This window comes from Lonchura striata (assembly GCF_046129695.1).
Source record: "Lonchura striata isolate bLonStr1 chromosome 14 unlocalized genomic scaffold, bLonStr1.mat SUPER_14_unloc_1, whole genome shotgun sequence".
Taxonomy (NCBI): Eukaryota; Metazoa; Chordata; class Aves; order Passeriformes; family Estrildidae; genus Lonchura; species Lonchura striata.
In genome coordinates, this window is record NW_027461074.1 from 280,602 (window position 1) to 304,467 (window position 23,866).

The window sequence follows — 23,866 nt, forward strand, 5'->3', positions numbered from 1 at the left end:
ACTGATGCAGAAATGCTCTGAAAGAATCTGGATTCTTTGGAGATACTATTTTAGCCGCGAAAAGCCTTCTCTGTAATGGGAGAAGAAGTAAGCTGGGCAATGACCAGTTTAAATGCTTTTGGGTTTCTCTTACACATGACACAATTTCTTTGTATTCTGCTCTGTCATGGATAAAACTACCATGATCTTCATACCAAGATTACATCTGGAGGATTGTGTAAATCTTCTGGTTGCTCTGTGTTTCAATCGCCAAATGCTTACAACAGATTTTTTTTTTTTTTTAATTTCTGTTATTTTCTGTGTAATTTATGAGGGAACCAAAAGAGTTACAAAATTTCAGGAGGGGATTGGATGGAGTATTTACCTAAAGTAGTATGAACGTGTATGTTGTGTGAAAAACTGAGATGATGTGAAATACAGACTGAGCAAACTGGGCCTGAAACTGTTTACAAACAGCTGCATTCTCAGCTTTGAAGTTATCAGTTCTCAAAGTGATCTAGATATGAGATGCACAGTGGGGGAAACTAGTATATTTTCTCCTCTGTAATGGGGGTGATCTGAATTTATTTCACATTTATTCTGCACACAGTACTGGTAGAAAAACATAAGCCCATTTGATGCTGTATCTGAATCCACTGCCCATTTCTGAGTATCTTTTGAGTGTTCAAAGCTGCAATCTGACTACTCATCCAACTTTTGCAAGCAGGCCAGTCTCTCCAGTGGGCCACTCTGTGATCAAACCCAAAATCGTGACTCCATCTTTTCCTGTTTTGAGGACATTTCCCTGTTAATATATGAATTTTACTTCATGAGCTTGCCATGTCTGTCTACTGCTGATAGCAGATACCTTTCTATTTTCCAGGAGCTTTATCTGTGCTCAGAGGGAGCAGCCAGCCTGAGAACGAATTTCCCAGAAGGGCCTGCACCAGCACGAATTCAAAACCCAGGAAAATTGTCCTGGAACACCTTCCATAGAGCATGCCAGCTGTGAATTGATGGGTTACGGAGCTGCAGCCACCATCCTCTAGCAGCCCGTAGGCTGTGCACACAAATCCGGTGCTCTGCGGCTTCGTTCTTCGCCCTCGTACACGACACCGCATTCTCCGGCTCCCGGAGCAAGAGAAACGGCTGCTTCGTGCACACAACAGCGGAGCTTCAGGCGAAAGACGCCGGGGAGCGGCACTTCCCCCGGAACAGCAGCGGAGAGCCGTAGTTTGAGTCTGCACTAGACTGCATGATAACGAAAAGCTTTGCCAGTGTGTCTCGCTGGGAGATAGCTTAGGAGCGCAGGGCACTTATGCCGCCCTTGTCCAGAAACACGGATTTGCTGCACACTCCAAAAACAGTGCTCTTTCCAGGGCAAGATGTCAGATGCTCTCTGATGCCCGTGCTCCCTTCCTGCTCTTGCCCAGCTCGTTGTTTTAACGTGCACATGCCGTCCTGGCATTCAGTGCACAGTGAAAGCAATCGCAAAAGTCCAGCAGCTGCTGACTCCCAAACACAAGGCGCTGGCTATCTTCTTGCTTCTCGACAACTCAACGCAGCCCTTCATTTCTGCAGTTGCCATCGAGGTCTCTGCACTCGGAGCCTTAGAGGACGAGCACGAGTTTCCCAGGAGGGGCTGCATCAGGACGAATTCAAAACTCAGGAAAATTGTCCTGGAACACCTTCCATAAGGATGCTAGAATGGAATTGAAGGGGCAGGCGAGCGGCCACCACGGTCCTCTAGCAGTCCTTAGGGTGCGCGCAGAAGCCCGGTGCTCTGCGGCTTCGTTCTTCGCCCTCGTACAAGCTACCGCTCTGTCCGGCTCCCGGAGCAGGAGAAGCGGCTGCTTCGCGCACACAACAGCGGAGCGGCAGCCGTACGCTCCGAAGCGCTGCTTCAGCCGAAAGACGCCGGCGACCGGCGCTTCGCTTCGGACAGCTCCGTAGAGCCGTAGTGTGCGTCTGCACTAGACTGCATCATAGCGAAAAGCTTTGGCAGTGTGTCTTAGCAGGGAGATAACTTAGGAGCGCAGCGCACTTATGCCTCCCTTGTCCAGAAACACGATTTTACTGCACACTCCAAAAACACTGCTCTTTCCAGGGCAATATATAAGCTGCTTTCTGACGGCCGTGATCTTTCGATTACTCTTGCCCACCTTGTTGTTTTAACGTGCACATGCCGTCTTGGCATTCAGTGCACAGTGAAAGCAATCGCAAAATTCCAACAGCTGCTGACTCCCAAACACAAGGCGCTGGCTATGTTCTTGCTTCTCGACAACTCAACGCAGCCCTTCATTTCTGCAGTTGCCATCGAGGTCTCTGCACTCGGAGCCTTAGAGGACGAGCACGAGTTTCCCAGGAGGGGCTGCATCAGGACGAATTCAAAACTCAGGAAAATTGTCCTGGAACACCTTCCATAAGGATGCTAGAATGGAATTGAAGGGGCAGGCGAGCGGCCACCACGGTCCTCTAGCAGTCCTTAGGGTGCGCGCAGAAGCCCGGTGCTCTGCGGCTTCGTTCTTCGCCCTCGTACAAGCTACCGCTCTGTCCGGCTCGCGGAGCAGGAGAAGCGGCTGCTTCGCGCACACAACAGCCGTACGCTCCGAAGCGCTGCTTCAGCCGAAAGACGCCGGCGACCGGCGCTTCGCTTCGGACAGCTCCGGAGAGCCGGAGTGTGCGTCTGCACTAGACTGCATCATAGCGAAAAGCTTTGGCAGTGTGTCTCGCAGGGAGATAACTTAGGAGCGCAGCGCACTTATGCCTCCCTTGTCCAGAAACACGATTTTACTGCACACTCCAAAAACAGTGCTCTTTCCAGGGCAAGATGTCAGATGCTCTCTGATGGCCGTGCTCCCTTCCTCCTCTTGCCCACCTTGTTGTTTTAACGTGCACATGCCGTCCTGGCATTCAGTGCACAGTGAAAGCAATCGCAAAAGTCCAGCAGCTGCTGACTCCCAAACACAAGGCGCTGGCTATGTTCTTGCTTCTCGACAACTCAACGCAGCCCTTCTTTTCTGCAGCTGCCATCGATGTTTCTGCATGTCGGAGCCTCAGGGGACGAGCATGAATTTCCCAGGAGGGGTTGTATCAGGACGAACCAATAAGCAATGAAAGTTGTCCTGGAACAGCTCCATAGAGCATGCCAGCTGTGAACTGATGGGTTAGGGAGCAGCAGCCACCTTTCTCTAGCAGCCCGTAGGCTGTGCACACAAGTCCGGTGCTCTGCGGCTTCGTTCTTCGCCCTCGTACAAGCTACCGCTCTGTCCGGCTCCCGGAGCAGGAGAAGCGGCTGCTTTGCGCACACTACACCGGAGCTAGCAAACAGAATTAGGGCCTTAGATGTGGGAATCCAGGTCCCAAATTCCCGTTCTCCATTATCCCATATCCTTTGGCACTGGTGTTGATTTTGTTTGAGTGCCACAGTGTGCTGGTGCCCTTCTGTCATGAGAAAATACTTCTGGTTTCAAATGCTGTAACACGTTTTCTCAAGCTACTCTTTCTCTCTCATTCTTTTGTATTTGTTGTTTAGATCTTCTTTGTAGGCTCTCAGCAGCACTGGCACTCTTTCCAAAAACAAGGGTGAGGTCCTGGGCTGCCTAACGCAGCTAGAAATTTTGCTTGGATGTCAAAGAACATATGAAAGAAGATCTGCCCTTATAGGAATTTTGTTTGTTCCTGTTATGATTGTAGGGTAAGATTCTTTCTGGGTCTCCGGTTGGACTAGGATAGTGCAATGGAAAAAGCAAAGAAGAATTATGGTGACATTTTTTTTTTTCTTAAAAGACCTTGCTCTGTTAATGTGTAGGAGTGCAAAATGTGTAGAAGGTATTGGTAAACCCGAGGCAGTTTGTGCATGCATTAACAAGAAAATAAATTCAGGTCTGAGATCTGCACAGTGTTGTAGAGACATTGTGGGACTGCCAGAGACACGTGTATGGTTTTACAACTCTTGTGATGCAATGGTATGTCTCTGGGAGTTATCCCAGCATAAGTTTTGGTAAGCGTAGTTGTTGGAGATGCTAAGTTTGCTATCTGTGAAACTAACCTGGGTAACAAAGACACGTGTTTTCTTGGATTCTTTGTTAGCCACTACTGAGCTCTTGTGTATAAAAGCTCTAAGTGTCAGAATCTGAGGTATTGATGATTCCGAGATTGTAGAATGTCTCTGTCTTTCTGCGCAGTTGCAAAAGAAGAAGTCATAATTCATCTGTGCTCTTTCCAAGGTTGTTTATTCTTGCTTATCTCTAACATGTTCTGCTGCCCTGCCGCAGGTCTGTCCTGCAGGGCAGCGTGTGGAGCTCTGCCCTCAGTGGGATGTTACAAACATTATATACCAGAAACTACCTGCGCTATATTTACAATAACGTGCCAATATCTGTCACCTACGTTGAACAGCGTGTCCCCAGCCTAAACCAATAGAAAAATGCCAACACTACAGTGAAACATGGAGGGCATGAAGAAGAAGAAAAAGGACAAGACACACCCAATTTCCTCCATCTTGTCCCCTTTGACCCCTAATCTAGAATCCTAAAATTTTACTTTTGCACCCATGCCACACTTAATTATTACTTATATCAAACACTCAGAGCTTGTAATTCATCCTGTAGGATTGAAAACTCTTTTCCATGGACAGAGATCACAGACAGTGTCTCTGGGGGCTCTGTACAGAGGGATTCCTGACCCCCTGCCAGGGTCCCAGACCTTCCAGGGCAGCCAGAGGGAAGCTCTGCATTCCCACACATAGAAGTCTAGACGGGTTGTCTGGAGTTGTTATAAATTACAAAAAAAATATCTTAGCCTATTCTATAAACTTGTTTTGAAAGCAAAGTGAAATTAGACTCAGATAGGTTGGCTTGTATAAAATAGATAGGTTAAATCAATTGTGATAGTGAATACTGAGAGCTATTTTGTCATGCAACGATTACAACAATGAGAAAAACAGGAGGAAATATTTGTAGCTGAAGTCACTAAAATGTACCATAAGTAATGTTCCTGGAATGTGTTTGTCAGATTTCATGTTGTTTTTCTGAGGGTCACTGAACAGAGACAGATAAAAACTGACTGGGGAGAGCTCTTATCATCACAGATGTCATCCTAGAGTGTCTCAGAGGGATCCATCATTACACTAACACTCTTATAATAGAAGCCTGCTCTGGTGCTAAACCTGGATTTTGGCTGCTTTTACTAGGTGAGAAAAACTCCCTGGAGGCCTCATTTTCTGAGTCACAGCTTTGGAACACTATCTGAATAGCTCTGGGGATGACAATGTTAAAGGTGCAGCAAGTAAGGTCTCGAGCAATTCTTTTTCAGAATCTGGACAGCTTCAAGGCTCCCTCTTGCAATTTGAAAACTCAGTCTTGCAGGATTCATTCTTTTTAGACTTCAAATGTATGTAGAAGTTTAAGAATGTAGACAGAGCCAAAGATCTCTGAGTCTGCAGTCAAGATAATTTTCATTTGATACTGTCAAAACATAGTGTTTAGATTCTCAGATTTTTTATATTTTCTCTTGCAAAACCAACTTCAGATTTCCTGTCCTTCCTTCTGAGGGGTATTGTTTCCTTTTTCCTGTCCACTCCATCACTCTTCAGTTTCCATCCTAAAGGAAACCATGACTGTGGAGAGCTCCACAGTTCAGCAACATGGAATCCCAGAATAATAGAATGTTATGTGTTGGAAGGGACCTTAAAGATCATCCAGTCCCAACCCTCAACATGGGAGGAGTGGAATCATCACAAGAGGACCAGTAAACTGATGCAGAAATGCTCTGAAAGAATCTGGATTCTTTGGAGATACTATTTTAGCCGCGAAAAGCCTTCTCTGTAATGGGAGAAGAAGTAAGCTGGGCAATGACCAGTTTAAATGCTTTTGGGTTTCTCTTACACATGACACAATTTCTTTGTATTCTGCTCTGTCATGGATAAAACTACCATGATCTTCATACCAAGATTACATCTGGAGGATTGTGTAAATCTTCTGGTTGCTCTGTGTTTCAATCGCCAAATGCTTACAACAGATTTTTTTTTTTTTTTAATTTCTGTTATTTTCTGTGTAATTTATGAGGGAACCAAAAGAGTTACAAAATTTCAGGAGGGGATTGGATGGAGTATTTACCTAAAGTAGTATGAACGTGTATGTTGTGTGAAAAACTGAGATGATGTGAAATACAGACTGAGCAAACTGGGCCTGAAACTGTTTACAAACAGCTGCATTCTCAGCTTTGAAGTTATCAGTTCTCAAAGTGATCTAGATATGAGATGCACAGTGGGGGAAACTAATATATTTTCTCCTCTGTAATGGGGGTGATCTGAATTTATTTCACATTTATTCTGCACACAGTACTGGTAGAAAAACATAAGCCCATTTGATGCTGTATCTGAATCCACTGCCCATTTCTGAGTATCTTTTGAGTGTTCAAAGCTGCAATCTGACTACTCATCCAACTTTTGCAAGCAGGCCAGTCTCTCCAGTGGGCCACTCTGTGATCAAACCCAAAATCGTGACTCCATCTTTTCCTGTTTTGAGGACATTTCCCTGTTAATATATGAATTTTACTTCATGAGCTTGCCATGTCTGTCTACTGCTGATAGCAGATACCTTTCTATTTTCCAGGAGCTTTATCTGTGCTCAGAGGGAGCAGCCAGCCTGAGAACGAATTTCCCAGAAGGGCCTGCACCAGCACGAATTCAAAACCCAGGAAAATTGTCCTGGAACACCTTCCATAGAGCATGCCAGCTGTGAATTGATGGGTTACGGAGCTGCAGCCACCATCCTCTAGCAGCCCGTAGGCTGTGCACACAAATCCGGTGCTCTGCGGCTTCGTTCTTCGCCCTCGTACACGACACCGCATTCTCCGGCTCCCGGAGCAAGAGAAACGGCTGCTTCGTGCACACAACAGCGGAGCTTCAGGCGAAAGACGCCGGGGAGCGGCACTTCCCCCGGAACAGCAGCGGAGAGCCGTAGTTTGAGTCTGCACTAGACTGCATGATAACGAAAAGCTTTGCCAGTGTGTCTCGCTGGGAGATAGCTTAGGAGCGCAGGGCACTTATGCCGCCCTTGTCCAGAAACACGGATTTGCTGCACACTCCAAAAACAGTGCTCTTTCCAGGGCAAGATGTCAGATGCTCTCTGATGCCCGTGCTCCCTTCCTGCTCTTGCCCAGCTCGTTGTTTTAACGTGCACATGCCGTCCTGGCATTCAGTGCACAGTGAAAGCAATCGCAAAAGTCCAGCAGCTGCTGACTCCCAAACACAAGGCGCTGGCTATCTTCTTGCTTCTCGACAACTCAACGCAGCCCTTCATTTCTGCAGTTGCCATCGAGGTCTCTGCACTCGGAGCCTTAGAGGACGAGCACGAGTTTCCCAGGAGGGGCTGCATCAGGACGAATTCAAAACTCAGGAAAATTGTCCTGGAACACCTTCCATAAGGATGCTAGAATGGAATTGAAGGGGCAGGCGAGCGGCCACCACGGTCCTCTAGCAGTCCTTAGGGTGCGCGCAGAAGCCCGGTGCTCTGCGGCTTCGTTCTTCGCCCTCGTACAAGCTACCGCTCTGTCCGGCTCCCGGAGCAGGAGAAGCGGCTGCTTCGCGCACACAACAGCGGAGCGGCAGCCGTACGCTCCGAAGCGCTGCTTCAGCCGAAAGACGCCGGCGACCGGCGCTTGGCTTCGGACAGCTCCGTAGAGCCGTAGTGTGCGTCTGCACTAGACTGCATCATAGCGAAAAGCTTTGGCAGTGTGTCTTAGCAGGGAGATAACTTAGGAGCGCAGCGCACTTATGCCTCCCTTGTCCAGAAACACGATTTTACTGCACACTCCAAAAACACTGCTCTTTCCAGGGCAATATATAAGCTGCTTTCTGACGGCCGTGATCTTTCGATTACTCTTGCCCACCTTGTTGTTTTAACGTGCACATGCCGTCTTGGCATTCAGTGCACAGTGAAAGCAATCGCAAAATTCCAACAGCTGCTGACTCCCAAACACAAGGCGCTGGCTATGTTCTTGCTTCTCGACAACTCAACGCAGCCCTTCATTTCTGCAGTTGCCATCGAGGTCTCTGCACTCGGAGCCTTAGAGGACGAGCACGAGTTTCCCAGGAGGGGCTGCATCAGGACGAATTCAAAACTCAGGAAAATTGTCCTGGAACACCTTCCATAAGGATGCTAGAATGGAATTGAAGGGGCAGGCGAGCGGCCACCACGGTCCTCTAGCAGTCCTTAGGGTGCGCGCAGAAGCCCGGTGCTCTGCGGCTTCGTTCTTCGCCCTCGTACAAGCTACCGCTCTGTCCGGCTCGCGGAGCAGGAGAAGCGGCTGCTTCGCGCACACAACAGCCGTACGCTCCGAAGCGCTGCTTCAGCCGAAAGACGCCGGCGACCGGCGCTTCGCTTCGGACAGCTCCGGAGAGCCGGAGTGTGCGTCTGCACTAGACTGCATCATAGCGAAAAGCTTTGGCAGTGTGTCTCGCAGGGAGATAACTTAGGAGCGCAGCGCACTTATGCCTCCCTTGTCCAGAAACACGATTTTACTGCACACTCCAAAAACAGTGCTCTTTCCAGGGCAAGATGTCAGATGCTCTCTGATGGCCGTGCTCCCTTCCTCCTCTTGCCCACCTTGTTGTTTTAACGTGCACATGCCGTCCTGGCATTCAGTGCACAGTGAAAGCAATCGCAAAAGTCCAGCAGCTGCTGACTCCCAAACACAAGGCGCTGGCTATGTTCTTGCTTCTCGACAACTCAACGCAGCCCTTCTTTTCTGCAGCTGCCATCGATGTTTCTGCATGTCGGAGCCTCAGGGGACGAGCATGAATTTCCCAGGAGGGGTTGTATCAGGACGAACCAATAAGCAATGAAAGTTGTCCTGGAACAGCTCCATAGAGCATGCCAGCTGTGAACTGATGGGTTAGGGAGCAGCAGCCACCTTTCTCTAGCAGCCCGTAGGCTGTGCACACAAGTCCGGTGCTCTGCGGCTTCGTTCTTCGCCCTCGTACAAGCTACCGCTCTGTCCGGCTCCCGGAGCAGGAGAAGCGGCTGCTTTGCGCACACTACACCGGAGCTAGCAAACAGAATTAGGGCCTTAGATGTGGGAATCCAGGTCCCAAATTCCCGTTCTCCATTATCCCATATCCTTTGGCACTGGTGTTGATTTTGTTTGAGTGCCACAGTGTGCTGGTGCCCTTCTGTCATGAGAAAATACTTCTGGTTTCAAATGCTGTAACACGTTTTCTCAAGCTACTCTTTCTCTCTCATTCTTTTGTATTTGTTGTTTAGATCTTCTTTGTAGGCTCTCAGCAGCACTGGCACTCTTTCCAAAAACAAGGGTGAGGTCCTGGGCTGCCTAACGCAGCTAGAAATTTTGCTTGGATGTCAAAGAACATATGAAAGAAGATCTGCCCTTATAGGAATTTTGTTTGTTCCTGTTATGATTGTAGGGTAAGATTCTTTCTGGGTCTCCGGTTGGACTAGGATAGTGCAATGGAAAAAGCAAAGAAGAATTATGGTGACATTTTTTTTTTTCTTAAAAGACCTTGCTCTGTTAATGTGTAGGAGTGCAAAATGTGTAGAAGGTATTGGTAAACCCGAGGCAGTTTGTGCATGCATTAACAAGAAAATAAATTCAGGTCTGAGATCTGCACAGTGTTGTAGAGACATTGTGGGACTGCCAGAGACACGTGTATGGTTTTACAACTCTTGTGATGCAATGATATGTCTCTGGGAGTTATCCCAGCATAAGTTTTGGTAAGCGTAGTTGTTGGAGATGCTAAGTTTGCTATCTGTGAAACTAACCTGGGTAACAAAGACACGTGTTTTCTTGGATTCTTTGTTAGCCACTACTGAGCTCTTGTGTATAAAAGCTCTAAGTGTCAGAATCTGAGGTATTGATGATTCCGAGATTGTAGAATGTCTCTGTCTTTCTGCGCAGTTGCAAAAGAAGAAGTCATAATTCATCTGTGCTCTTTCCAAGGTTGTTTATTCTTGCTTATCTCTAACATGTTCTGCTGCCCTGCCGCAGGTCTGTCCTGCAGGGCAGCGTGTGGAGCTCTGCCCTCAGTGGGATGTTACAAACATTATATACCAGAAACTACCTGCGCTATATTTACAATAACGTGCCAATATCTGTCACCTACGTTGAACAGCGTGTCCCCAGCCTAAACCAATAGAAAAATGCCAACACTACAGTGAAACATGGAGGGCATGAAGAAGAAGAAAAAGGACAAGACACACCCAATTTCCTCCATCTTGTCCCCTTTGACCCCTAATCTAGAATCCTAAAATTTTACTTTTGCACCCATGCCACACTTAATTATTACTTATATCAAACACTCAGAGCTTGTAATTCATCCTGTAGGATTGAAAACTCTTTTCCATGGACAGAGATCACAGACAGTGTCTCTGGGGGCTCTGTACAGAGGGATTCCTGACCCCCTGCCAGGGTCCCAGACCTTCCAGGGCAGCCAGAGGGAAGCTCTGCATTCCCACACATAGAAGTCTAGACGGGTTGTCTGGAGTTGTTATAAATTACAAAAAAAATATCTTAGCCTATTCTATAAACTTGTTTTGAAAGCAAAGTGAAATTAGACTCAGATAGGTTGGCTTGTATAAAATAGATAGGTTAAATCAATTGTGATAGTGAATACTGAGAGCTATTTTGTCATGCAACGATTACAACAATGAGAAAAACAGGAGGAAATATTTGTAGCTGAAGTCACTAAAATGTACCATAAGTAATGTTCCTGGAATGTGTTTGTCAGATTTCATGTTGTTTTTCTGAGGGTCACTGAACAGAGACAGATAAAAACTGACTGGGGAGAGCTCTTATCATCACAGATGTCATCCTAGAGTGTCTCAGAGGGATCCATCATTACACTAACACTCTTATAATAGAAGCCTGCTCTGGTGCTAAACCTGGATTTTGGCTGCTTTTACTAGGTGAGAAAAACTCCCTGGAGGCCTCATTTTCTGAGTCACAGCTTTGGAACACTATCTGAATAGCTCTGGGGATGACAATGTTAAAGGTGCAGCAAGTAAGGTCTCGAGCAATTCTTTTTCAGAATCTGGACAGCTTCAAGGCTCCCTCTTGCAATTTGAAAACTCAGTCTTGCAGGATTCATTCTTTTTAGACTTCAAATGTATGTAGAAGTTTAAGAATGTAGACAGAGCCAAAGATCTCTGAGTCTGCAGTCAAGATAATTTTCATTTGATACTGTCAAAACATAGTGTTTAGATTCTCAGATTTTTTATATTTTCTCTTGCAAAACCAACTTCAGATTTCCTGTCCTTCCTTCTGAGGGGTATTGTTTCCTTTTTCCTGTCCACTCCATCACTCTTCAGTTTCCATCCTAAAGGAAACCATGACTGTGGAGAGCTCCACAGTTCAGCAACATGGAATCCCAGAATAATAGAATGTTATGTGTTGGAAGGGACCTTAAAGATCATCCAGTCCCAACCCTCAACATGGGAGGAGTGGAATCATCACAAGAGGACCAGTAAACTGATGCAGAAATGCTCTGAAAGAATCTGGATTCTTTGGAGATACTATTTTAGCCGCGAAAAGCCTTCTCTGTAATGGGAGAAGAAGTAAGCTGGGCAATGACCAGTTTAAATGCTTTTGGGTTTCTCTTACACATGACACAATTTCTTTGTATTCTGCTCTGTCATGGATAAAACTACCATGATCTTCATACCAAGATTACATCTGGAGGATTGTGTAAATCTTCTGGTTGCTCTGTGTTTCAATCGCCAAATGCTTACAACAGATTTTTTTTTTTTTTTAATTTCTGTTATTTTCTGTGTAATTTATGAGGGAACCAAAAGAGTTACAAAATTTCAGGAGGGGATTGGATGGAGTATTTACCTAAAGTAGTATGAACGTGTATGTTGTGTGAAAAACTGAGATGATGTGAAATACAGACTGAGCAAACTGGGCCTGAAACTGTTTACAAACAGCTGCATTCTCAGCTTTGAAGTTATCAGTTCTCAAAGTGATCTAGATATGAGATGCACAGTGGGGGAAACTAATATATTTTCTCCTCTGTAATGGGGGTGATCTGAATTTATTTCACATTTATTCTGCACACAGTACTGGTAGAAAAACATAAGCCCATTTGATGCTGTATCTGAATCCACTGCCCATTTCTGAGTATCTTTTGAGTGTTCAAAGCTGCAATCTGACTACTCATCCAACTTTTGCAAGCAGGCCAGTCTCTCCAGTGGGCCACTCTGTGATCAAACCCAAAATCGTGACTCCATCTTTTCCTGTTTTGAGGACATTTCCCTGTTAATATATGAATTTTACTTCATGAGCTTGCCATGTCTGTCTACTGCTGATAGCAGATACCTTTCTATTTTCCAGGAGCTTTATCTGTGCTCAGAGGGAGCAGCCAGCCTGAGAACGAATTTCCCAGAAGGGCCTGCACCAGCACGAATTCAAAACCCAGGAAAATTGTCCTGGAACACCTTCCATAGAGCATGCCAGCTGTGAATTGATGGGTTACGGAGCTGCAGCCACCATCCTCTAGCAGCCCGTAGGCTGTGCACACAAATCCGGTGCTCTGCGGCTTCGTTCTTCGCCCTCGTACACGACACCGCATTCTCCGGCTCCCGGAGCAAGAGAAACGGCTGCTTCGTGCACACAACAGCGGAGCTTCAGGCGAAAGACGCCGGGGAGCGGCACTTCCCCCGGAACAGCAGCGGAGAGCCGTAGTTTGAGTCTGCACTAGACTGCATGATAACGAAAAGCTTTGCCAGTGTGTCTCGCTGGGAGATAGCTTAGGAGCGCAGGGCACTTATGCCGCCCTTGTCCAGAAACACGGATTTGCTGCACACTCCAAAAACAGTGCTCTTTCCAGGGCAAGATGTCAGATGCTCTCTGATGCCCGTGCTCCCTTCCTGCTCTTGCCCAGCTCGTTGTTTTAACGTGCACATGCCGTCCTGGCATTCAGTGCACAGTGAAAGCAATCGCAAAAGTCCAGCAGCTGCTGACTCCCAAACACAAGGCGCTGGCTATCTTCTTGCTTCTCGACAACTCAACGCAGCCCTTCATTTCTGCAGTTGCCATCGAGGTCTCTGCACTCGGAGCCTTAGAGGACGAGCACGAGTTTCCCAGGAGGGGCTGCATCAGGACGAATTCAAAACTCAGGAAAATTGTCCTGGAACACCTTCCATAAGGATGCTAGAATGGAATTGAAGGGGCAGGCGAGCGGCCACCACGGTCCTCTAGCAGTCCTTAGGGTGCGCGCAGAAGCCCGGTGCTCTGCGGCTTCGTTCTTCGCCCTCGTACAAGCTACCGCTCTGTCCGGCTCCCGGAGCAGGAGAAGCGGCTGCTTCGCGCACACAACAGCGGAGCGGCAGCCGTACGCTCCGAAGCGCTGCTTCAGCCGAAAGACGCCGGCGACCGGCGCTTGGCTTCGGACAGCTCCGTAGAGCCGTAGTGTGCGTCTGCACTAGACTGCATCATAGCGAAAAGCTTTGGCAGTGTGTCTTAGCAGGGAGATAACTTAGGAGCGCAGCGCACTTATGCCTCCCTTGTCCAGAAACACGATTTTACTGCACACTCCAAAAACACTGCTCTTTCCAGGGCAATATATAAGCTGCTTTCTGACGGCCGTGATCTTTCGATTACTCTTGCCCACCTTGTTGTTTTAACGTGCACATGCCGTCTTGGCATTCAGTGCACAGTGAAAGCAATCGCAAAATTCCAACAGCTGCTGACTCCCAAACACAAGGCGCTGGCTATGTTCTTGCTTCTCGACAACTCAACGCAGCCCTTCATTTCTGCAGTTGCCATCGAGGTCTCTGCACTCGGAGCCTTAGAGGACGAGCACGAGTTTCCCAGGAGGGGCTGCATCAGGACGAATTCAAAACTCAGGAAAATTGTCCTGGAACACCTTCCATAAGGATGCTAGAATGGAATTGAAGGGGCAGGCGAGCGGCCACCACGGTCCTCTAGCAGTCCTTAGGGTGCGCGCAGAAGCCCGGTGCTCTGCGGCTTCGTTCTTCGCCCTCGTACAAGCTACCGCTCTGTCCGGCTCGCGGAGCAGGAGAAGCGGCTGCTTCGCGCACACAACAGCCGTACGCTCCGAAGCGCTGCTTCAGCCGAAAGACGCCGGCGACCGGCGCTTCGCTTCGGACAGCTCCGGAGAGCCGGAGTGTGCGTCTGCACTAGACTGCATCATAGCGAAAAGCTTTGGCAGTGTGTCTCGCAGGGAGATAACTTAGGAGCGCAGCGCACTTATGCCTCCCTTGTCCAGAAACACGATTTTACTGCACACTCCAAAAACAGTGCTCTTTCCAGGGCAAGATGTCAGATGCTCTCTGATGGCCGTGCTCCCTTCCTCCTCTTGCCCACCTTGTTGTTTTAACGTGCACATGCCGTCCTGGCATTCAGTGCACAGTGAAAGCAATCGCAAAAGTCCAGCAGCTGCTGACTCCCAAACACAAGGCGCTGGCTATGTTCTTGCTTCTCGACAACTCAACGCAGCCCTTCTTTTCTGCAGCTGCCATCGATGTTTCTGCATGTCGGAGCCTCAGGGGACGAGCATGAATTTCCCAGGAGGGGTTGTATCAGGACGAACCAATAAGCAATGAAAGTTGTCCTGGAACAGCTCCATAGAGCATGCCAGCTGTGAACTGATGGGTTAGGGAGCAGCAGCCACCTTTCTCTAGCAGCCCGTAGGCTGTGCACACAAGTCCGGTGCTCTGCGGCTTCGTTCTTCGCCCTCGTACAAGCTACCGCTCTGTCCGGCTCCCGGAGCAGGAGAAGCGGCTGCTTTGCGCACACTACACCGGAGCTAGCAAACAGAATTAGGGCCTTAGATGTGGGAATCCAGGTCCCAAATTCCCGTTCTCCATTATCCCATATCCTTTGGCACTGGTGTTGATTTTGTTTGAGTGCCACAGTGTGCTGGTGCCCTTCTGTCATGAGAAAATACTTCTGGTTTCAAATGCTGTAACACGTTTTCTCAAGCTACTCTTTCTCTCTCATTCTTTTGTATTTGTTGTTTAGATCTTCTTTGTAGGCTCTCAGCAGCACTGGCACTCTTTCCAAAAACAAGGGTGAGGTCCTGGGCTGCCTAACGCAGCTAGAAATTTTGCTTGGATGTCAAAGAACATATGAAAGAAGATCTGCCCTTATAGGAATTTTGTTTGTTCCTGTTATGATTGTAGGGTAAGATTCTTTCTGGGTCTCCGGTTGGACTAGGATAGTGCAATGGAAAAAGCAAAGAAGAATTATGGTGACATTTTTTTTTTTCTTAAAAGACCTTGCTCTGTTAATGTGTAGGAGTGCAAAATGTGTAGAAGGTATTGGTAAACCCGAGGCAGTTTGTGCATGCATTAACAAGAAAATAAATTCAGGTCTGAGATCTGCACAGTGTTGTAGAGACATTGTGGGACTGCCAGAGACACGTGTATGGTTTTACAACTCTTGTGATGCAATGGTATGTCTCTGGGAGTTATCCCAGCATAAGTTTTGGTAAGCGTAGTTGTTGGAGATGCTAAGTTTGCTATCTGTGAAACTAACCTGGGTAACAAAGACACGTGTTTTCTTGGATTCTTTGTTAGCCACTACTGAGCTCTTGTGTATAAAAGCTCTAAGTGTCAGAATCTGAGGTATTGATGATTCCGAGATTGTAGAATGTCTCTGTCTTTCTGCGCAGTTGCAAAAGAAGAAGTCATAATTCATCTGTGCTCTTTCCAAGGTTGTTTATTCTTGCTTATCTCTAACATGTTCTGCTGCCCTGCCGCAGGTCTGTCCTGCAGGGCAGCGTGTGGAGCTCTGCCCTCAGTGGGATGTTACAAACATTATATACCAGAAACTACCTGCGCTATATTTACAATAACGTGCCAATATCTGTCATCTACGTTGAACAGCGTGTCCCCAGCCTAAACCAATAGAAAAATGCCAACACTACAGTGAAACATGGAGGGCATGAAGAAGAAGAAAAAGGACAAGACACACCCAATTTCCTCCATCTTGTCCCCTTTGACCCCTAATCTAGAATCCTAAAATTTTACTTTTGCACCCATGCCACACTTAATTATTACTTATATCAAACACTCAGAGCTTGTAATTCATCCTGTAGGATTGAAAACTCTTTTCCATGGACAGAGATCACAGACAGTGTCTCTGGGGGCTCTGTACAGAGGGATTCCTGACCCCCTGCCAGGGTCCCAGACCTTCCAGGGCAGCCAGAGGGAAGCTCTGCATTCCCACACATAGAAGTCTAGACGGGTTGTCTGGAGTTGTTATAAATTACAAAAAAAATATCTTAGCCTATTCTATAAACTTGTTTTGAAAGCAAAGTGAAATTAGACTCAGATAGGTTGGCTTGTATAAAATAGATAGGTTAAATCAATTGTGATAGTGAATACTGAGAGCTATTTTGTCATGCAACGATTACAACAATGAGAAAAACAGGAGGAAATATTTGTAGCTGAAGTCACTAAAATGTACCATAAGTAATGTTCCTGGAATGTGTTTGTCAGATTTCATGTTGTTTTTCTGAGGGTCACTGAACAGAGACAGATAAAAACTGACTGGGGAGAGCTCTTATCATCACAGATGTCATCCTAGAGTGTCTCAGAGGGATCCATCATTACACTAACACTCTTATAATAGAAGCCTGCTCTGGTGCTAAACCTGGATTTTGGCTGCTTTTACTAGGTGAGAAAAACTCCCTGGAGGCCTCATTTTCTGAGTCACAGCTTTGGAACACTATCTGAATAGCTCTGGGGATGACAATGTTAAAGGTGCAGCAAGTAAGGTCTCGAGCAATTCTTTTTCAGAATCTGGACAGCTTCAAGGCTCCCTCTTGCAATTTGAAAACTCAGTCTTGCAGGATTCATTCTTTTTAGACTTCAAATGTATGTAGAAGTTTAAGAATGTAGACAGAGCCAAAGATCTCTGAGTCTGCAGTCAAGATAATTTTCATTTGATACTGTCAAAACATAGTGTTTAGATTCTCAGATTTTTTATATTTTCTCTTGCAAAACCAACTTCAGATTTCCTGTCCTTCCTTCTGAGGGGTATTGTTTCCTTTTTCCTGTCCACTCCATCACTCTTCAGTTTCCATCCTAAAGGAAACCATGACTGTGGAGAGCTCCACAGTTCAGCAACATGGAATCCCAGAATAATAGAATGTTATGTGTTGGAAGGGACCTTAAAGATCATCCAGTCCCAACCCTCAACATGGGAGGAGTGGAATCATCACAAGAGGACCAGTAAACTGATGCAGAAATGCTCTGAAAGAATCTGGATTCTTTGGAGATACTATTTTAGCCGCGAAAAGCCTTCTCTGTAATGGGAGAAGAAGTAAGCTGGGCAATGACCAGTTTAAATGCTTTTGGGTTTCTCTTACACATGACACAATTTCTTTGTATTCTGCTCTGTCATGGATAAAACTACCATGATCTTCATACCAAGATTACATCTGGAGGATTGTGTAAATCTTCTGGTTGCTCTGTGTTTCAATCGCCAAATGCTTACAACAGATTTTTTTTTTTTTTTAATTTCTGTTATTTTCTGTGTAATTTATGAGGGAACCAAAAGAGTTACAAAATTTCAGGAGGGGATTGGATGGAGTATTTACCTAAAGTAGTATGAACGTGTATGTTGTGTGAAAAACTGAGATGATGTGAAATACAGACTGAGCAAACTGGGCCTGAAACTGTTTACAAACAGCTGCATTCTCAGCTTTGAAGTTATCAGTTCTCAAAGTGATCTAGATATGAGATGCACAGTGGGGGAAACTAATATATTTTCTCCTCTGTAATGGGGGTGATCTGAATTTATTTCACATTTATTCTGCACACAGTACTGGTAGAAAAACATAAGCCCATTTGATGCTGTATCTGAATCCACTGCCCATTTCTGAGTATCTTTTGAGTGTTCAAAGCTGCAATCTGACTACTCATCCAACTTTTGCAAGCAGGCCAGTCTCTCCAGTGGGCCACTCTGTGATCAAACCCAAAATCGTGACTCCATCTTTTCCTGTTTTGAGGACATTTCCCTGTTAATATATGAATTTTACTTCATGAGCTTGCCATGTCTGTCTACTGCTGATAGCAGATACCTTTCTATTTTCCAGGAGCTTTATCTGTGCTCAGAGGGAGCAGCCAGCCTGAGAACGAATTTCCCAGAAGGGCCTGCACCAGCACGAATTCAAAACCCAGGAAAATTGTCCTGGAACACCTTCCATAGAGCATGCCAGCTGTGAATTGATGGGTTACGGAGCTGCAGCCACCATCCTCTAGCAGCCCGTAGGCTGTGCACACAAATCCGGTGCTCTGCGGCTTCGTTCTTCGCCCTCGTACACGACACCGCATTCTCCGGCTCCCGGAGCAAGAGAAACGGCTGCTTCGTGCACACAACAGCGGAGCTTCAGGCGAAAGACGCCGGGGAGCGGCACTTCCCCCGGAACAGCAGCGGAGAGCCGTAGTTTGAGTCTGCACTAGACTGCATGATAACGAAAAGCTTTGCCAGTGTGTCTCGCTGGGAGATAGCTTAGGAGCGCAGGGCACTTATGCCGCCCTTGTCCAGAAACACGGATTTGCTGCACACTCCAAAAACAGTGCTCTTTCCAGGGCAAGATGTCAGATGCTCTCTGATGCCCGTGCTCCCTTCCTGCTCTTGCCCAGCTCGTTGTTTTAACGTGCACATGCCGTCCTGGCATTCAGTGCACAGTGAAAGCAATCGCAAAAGTCCAGCAGCTGCTGACTCCCAAACACAAGGCGCTGGCTATCTTCTTGCTTCTCGACAACTCAACGCAGCCCTTCATTTCTGCAGTTGCCATCGAGGTCTCTGCACTCGGAGCCTTAGAGGACGAGCACGAGTTTCCCAGGAGGGGCTGCATCAGGACGAATTCAAAACTCAGGAAAATTGTCCTGGAACACCTTCCATAAGGATGCTAGAATGGAATTGAAGGGGCAGGCGAGCGGCCACCACGGTCCTCTAGCAGTCCTTAGGGTGCGCGCAGAAGCCCGGTGCTCTGCGGCTTCGTTCTTCGCCCTCGTACAAGCTACCGCTCTGTCCGGCTCCCGGAGCAGGAGAAGCGGCTGCTTCGCGCACACAACAGCGGAGCGGCAGCCGTACGCTCCGAAGCGCTGCTTCAGCCGAAAGACGCCGGCGACCGGCGCTTGGCTTCGGACAGCTCCGTAGAGCCGTAGTGTGCGTCTGCACTAGACTGCATCATAGCGAAAAGCTTTGGCAGTGTGTCTTAGCAGGGAGATAACTTAGGAGCGCAGCGCACTTATGCCTCCCTTGTCCAGAAACACGATTTTACTGCACACTCCAAAAACACTGCTCTTTCCAGGGCAATATATAAGCTGCTTTCTGACGGCCGTGATCTTTCGATTACTCTTGCCCACCTTGTTGTTTTAACGTGCACATGCCGTCTTGGCATTCAGTGCACAGTGAAAGCAATCGCAAAATTCCAACAGCTGCTGACTCCCAAACACAAGGCGCTGGCTATGTTCTTGCTTCTCGACAACTCAACGCAGCCCTTCATTTCTGCAGTTGCCATCGAGGTCTCTGCACTCGGAGCCTTAGAGGACGAGCACGAGTTTCCCAGGAGGGGCTGCATCAGGACGAATTCAAAACTCAGGAAAATTGTCCTGGAACACCTTCCATAAGGATGCTAGAATGGAATTGAAGGGGCAGGCGAGCGGCCACCACGGTCCTCTAGCAGTCCTTAGGGTGCGCGCAGAAGCCCGGTGCTCTGCGGCTTCGTTCTTCGCCCTCGTACAAGCTACCGCTCTGTCCGGCTCGCGGAGCAGGAGAAGCGGCTGCTTCGCGCACACAACAGCCGTACGCTCCGAAGCGCTGCTTCAGCCGAAAGACGCCGGCGACCGGCGCTTCGCTTCGGACAGCTCCGGAGAGCCGGAGTGTGCGTCTGCACTAGACTGCATCATAGCGAAAAGCTTTGGCAGTGTGTCTCGCAGGGAGATAACTTAGGAGCGCAGCGCACTTATGCCTCCCTTGTCCAGAAACACGATTTTACTGCACACTCCAAAAACAGTGCTCTTTCCAGGGCAAGATGTCAGATGCTCTCTGATGGCCGTGCTCCCTTCCTCCTCTTGCCCACCTTGTTGTTTTAACGTGCACATGCCGTCCTGGCATTCAGTGCACAGTGAAAGCAATCGCAAAAGTCCAGCAGCTGCTGACTCCCAAACACAAGGCGCTGGCTATGTTCTTGCTTCTCGACAACTCAACGCAGCCCTTCTTTTCTGCAGCTGCCATCGATGTTTCTGCATGTCGGAGCCTCAGGGGACGAGCATGAATTTCCCAGGAGGGGTTGTATCAGGACGAACCAATAAGCAATGAAAGTTGTCCTGGAACAGCTCCATAGAGCATGCCAGCTGTGAACTGATGGGTTAGGGAGCAGCAGCCACCTTTCTCTAGCAGCCCGTAGGCTGTGCACACAAGTCCGGTGCTCTGCGGCTTCGTTCTTCGCCCTCGTACAAGCTACCGCTCTGTCCGGCTCCCGGAGCAGGAGAAGCGGCTGCTTTGCGCACACTACACCGGAGCTAGCAAACAGAATTAGGGCCTTAGATGTGGGAATCCAGGTCCCAAATTCCCGTTCTCCATTATCCCATATCCTTTGGCACTGGTGTTGATTTTGTTTGAGTGCCACAGTGTGCTGGTGCCCTTCTGTCATGAGAAAATACTTCTGGTTTCAAATGCTGTAACACGTTTTCTCAAGCTACTCTTTCTCTCTCATTCTTTTGTATTTGTTGTTTAGATCTTCTTTGTAGGCTCTCAGCAGCACTGGCACTCTTTCCAAAAACAAGGGTGAGGTCCTGGGCTGCCTAACGCAGCTAGAAATTTTGCTTGGATGTCAAAGAACATATGAAAGAAGATCTGCCCTTATAGGAATTTTGTTTGTTCCTGTTATGATTGTAGGGTAAGATTCTTTCTGGGTCTCCGGTTGGACTAGGATAGTGCAATGGAAAAAGCAAAGAAGAATTATGGTGACATTTTTTTTTTTCTTAAAAGACCTTGCTCTGTTAATGTGTAGGAGTGCAAAATGTGTAGAAGGTATTGGTAAACCCGAGGCAGTTTGTGCATGCATTAACAAGAAAATAAATTCAGGTCTGAGATCTGCACAGTGTTGTAGAGACATTGTGGGACTGCCAGAGACACGTGTATGGTTTTACAACTCTTGTGATGCAATGGTATGTCTCTGGGAGTTATCCCAGCATAAGTTTTGGTAAGCGTAGTTGTTGGAGATGCTAAGTTTGCTATCTGTGAAACTAACCTGGGTAACAAAGACACGTGTTTTCTTGGATTCTTTGTTAGCCACTACTGAGCTCTTGTGTATAAAAGCTCTAAGTGTCAGAATCTGAGGTATTGATGATTCCGAGATTGTAGAATGTCTCTGTCTTTCTGCGCAGTTGCAAAAGAAGAAGTCATAATTCATCTGTGCTCTTTCCAAGGTTGTTTATTCTTGCTTATCTCTAACATGTTCTGCTGCCCTGCCGCAGGTCTGTCCTGCAGGGCAGCGTGTGGAGCTCTGCCCTCAGTGGGATGTTACAAACATTATATACCAGAAACTACCTGCGCTATATTTACAATAACGTGCCAATATCTGTCACCTACGTTGAACAGCGTGTCCCCAGCCTAAACCAATAGAAAAATGCCAACACTACAGTGAAACATGGAGGGCATGAAGAAGAAGAAAAAGGACAAGACACACCCAATTTCCTCCATCTTGTCCCCTTTGACCCCTAATCTAGAATCCTAAAATTTTACTTTTGCACCCATGCCACACTTAATTATTACTTATATCAAACACTCAGAGCTTGTAATTCATCCTGTAGGATTGAAAACTCTTTTCCATGGACAGAGATCACAGACAGTGTCTCTGGGGGCTCTGTACAGAGGGATTCCTGACCCCCTGCCAGGGTCCCAGACCTTCCAGGGCAGCCAGAGGGAAGCTCTGCATTCCCACACATAGAAGTCTAGACGGGTTGTCTGGAGTTGTTATAAATTACAAAAAAAATATCTTAGCCTATTCTATAAACTTGTTTTGAAAGCAAAGTGAAATTAGACTCAGATAGGTTGGCTTGTATAAAATAGATAGGTTAAATCAATTGTGATAGTGAATACTGAGAGCTATTTTGTCATGCAACGATTACAACAATGAGAAAAACAGGAGGAAATATTTGTAGCTGAAGTCACTAAAATGTACCATAAGTAATGTTCCTGGAATGTGTTTGTCAGATTTCATGTTGTTTTTCTGAGGGTCACTGAACAGAGACAGATAAAAACTGACTGGGGAGAGCTCTTATCATCACAGATGTCATCCTAGAGTGTCTCAGAGGGATCCATCATTACACTAACACTCTTATAATAGAAGCCTGCTCTGGTGCTAAACCTGGATTTTGGCTGCTTTTACTAGGTGAGAAAAACTCCCTGGAGGCCTCATTTTCTGAGTCACAGCTTTGGAACACTATCTGAATAGCTCTGGGGATGACAATGTTAAAGGTGCAGCAAGTAAGGTCTCGAGCAATTCTTTTTCAGAATCTGGACAGCTTCAAGGCTCCCTCTTGCAATTTGAAAACTCAGTCTTGCAGGATTCATTCTTTTTAGACTTCAAATGTATGTAGAAGTTTAAGAATGTAGACAGAGCCAAAGATCTCTGAGTCTGCAGTCAAGATAATTTTCATTTGATACTGTCAAAACATAGTGTTTAGATTCTCAGATTTTTTATATTTTCTCTTGCAAAACCAACTTCAGATTTCCTGTCCTTCCTTCTGAGGGGTATTGTTTCCTTTTTCCTGTCCACTCCATCACTCTTCAGTTTCCATCCTAAAGGAAACCATGACTGTGGAGAGCTCCACAGTTCAGCAACATGGAATCCCAGAATAATAGAATGTTATGTGTTGGAAGGGACCTTAAAGATCATCCAGTCCCAACCCTCAACATGGGAGGAGTGGAATCATCACAAGAGGACCAGTAAACTGATGCAGAAATGCTCTGAAAGAATCTGGATTCTTTGGAGATACTATTTTAGCCGCGAAAAGCCTTCTCTGTAATGGGAGAAGAAGTAAGCTGGGCAATGACCAGTTTAAATGCTTTTGGGTTTCTCTTACACATGACACAATTTCTTTGTATTCTGCTCTGTCATGGATAAAACTACCATGATCTTCATACCAAGATTACATCTGGAGGATTGTGTAAATCTTCTGGTTGCTCTGTGTTTCAATCGCCAAATGCTTACAACAGATTTTTTTTTTTTTTTAATTTCTGTTATTTTCTGTGTAATTTATGAGGGAACCAAAAGAGTTACAAAATTTCAGGAGGGGATTGGATGGAGTATTTACCTAAAGTAGTATGAACGTGTATGTTGTGTGAAAAACTGAGATGATGTGAAATACAGACTGAGCAAACTGGGCCTGAAACTGTTTACAAACAGCTGCATTCTCAGCTTTGAAGTTATCAGTTCTCAAAGTGATCTAGATATGAGATGCACAGTGGGGGAAACTAATATATTTTCTCCTCTGTAATGGGGGTGATCTGAATTTATTTCACATTTATTCTGCACACAGTACTGGTAGAAAAACATAAGCCCATTTGATGCTGTATCTGAATCCACTGCCCATTTCTGAGTATCTTTTGAGTGTTCAAAGCTGCAATCTGACTACTCATCCAACTTTTGCAAGCAGGCCAGTCTCTCCAGTGGGCCACTCTGTGATCAAACCCAAAATCGTGACTCCATCTTTTCCTGTTTTGAGGACATTTCCCTGTTAATATATGAATTTTACTTCATGAGCTTGCCATGTCTGTCTACTGCTGATAGCAGATACCTTTCTATTTTCCAGGAGCTTTATCTGTGCTCAGAGGGAGCAGCCAGCCTGAGAACGAATTTCCCAGAAGGGCCTGCACCAGC